Source organism: Ailuropoda melanoleuca, chromosome 3 (assembly GCF_002007445.2).
Source record: "Ailuropoda melanoleuca isolate Jingjing chromosome 3, ASM200744v2, whole genome shotgun sequence".
NCBI classification, from domain to species: Eukaryota; Metazoa; Chordata; class Mammalia; order Carnivora; family Ursidae; genus Ailuropoda; species Ailuropoda melanoleuca.
The window spans coordinates 128,909,353-128,910,440 of record NC_048220.1 but is presented as its reverse complement, the minus strand read 5'-3'; the positions used below and the strand labels follow the sequence as shown (position 1 = coordinate 128,910,440).

Here is a 1,088-nt window from a genome sequence, read left to right as displayed (position 1 = left end):
ATTTTATCATTCTAATTATTGTAAATTGGCAACCTATTTTGTAGGTGATTTTGATACTTTATTCAGTATGAAATGCTTGTTCAAAAACCATACCCTGGCCTTGCCCTGGGGACACTGAGTGCGCCACGACGTTTCTGGTGGGACCAAGACTCCCTGCCTCATGGCTTGTGTGCCATTGTCTACCAGGGCAGACCTATGGGAAAGCAGTTGGGTACCAGCTTGGTGTACTCTTCCATCTGGTCAGAGTGAAAGAGAACAATGCAGAAGGTCTCTGGCCCACTAGTGCCTTTATATTGCTTGGCATTGGCTATGTAACCCTGGCTATTTCTGAGGGGATCACTGGCTATGCAAAAGCAGGTAGTGTCCCCTCCCTGGCTGCTGGGCTTCTTTTGGGTGGTTTAGCAGGCCTGGGTGCTTATCAGCTGCCTCAGGATCCCAGGAACATTTGGTTTTCCTAGCTACATCTGGAACCTTAGCTGGCTTTATGGGAATGAGATTCATCCACTCTGGAAAATGTATGCCTGCAGACTTAAGAGAGGATGCCAGTTTGCTGATGGTTGCCAAACTTGGAATTAGTGTGTTGAGTGGATCTCATCAGTAGTAGTCATGTCCCAGCTTGGACTCATGAAGAATTTGAAAACTTCCACAATTTTTAGTGTGTTAAGAGAAATAAGCACAGCATTTTCATATATTCTGACATTTTACTTAAAACAAAACAATATAGCATTCAACTTCCCAGGAGAAAAAAAGACAGTCATTATCATTACAACTTTAAAGAGGTAGGTGGTATATAACCCAAGAGCATAGTATTATAATCTCATACAGTTTGATTCTTGTACGTTGATGTTATCTCTTCTTTCTGTATTTATAGGTAAAATCTCAAAGCACAGACCTACTTTGAAATTATGTCAAATGAAGTATCAATGAAAATAAAGTTTATTATAAATAATAAAAAATAGCATTTTGATTGATAGATAGCATTTTCTCATAGCTTGTAAGAATTCTTTATAATCACTAGGAATAAGTCATTTTTCCATGGATAGATAGACAGTTAAGATAAATCCTGTTACACACACACACACACACAC

At 39.3% G+C, this 1,088-nt stretch overlaps 1 pseudogene; it reads left to right on the top strand.

Moving 5' to 3' along the window:
• The first annotated feature begins 258 nt into the window (after positions 1 to 258).
• LOC100475476 lies at positions 259 to 601 on the top strand (annotated as a pseudogene).
• Positions 602 to 1,088: the final 487 nt, after the last annotated feature.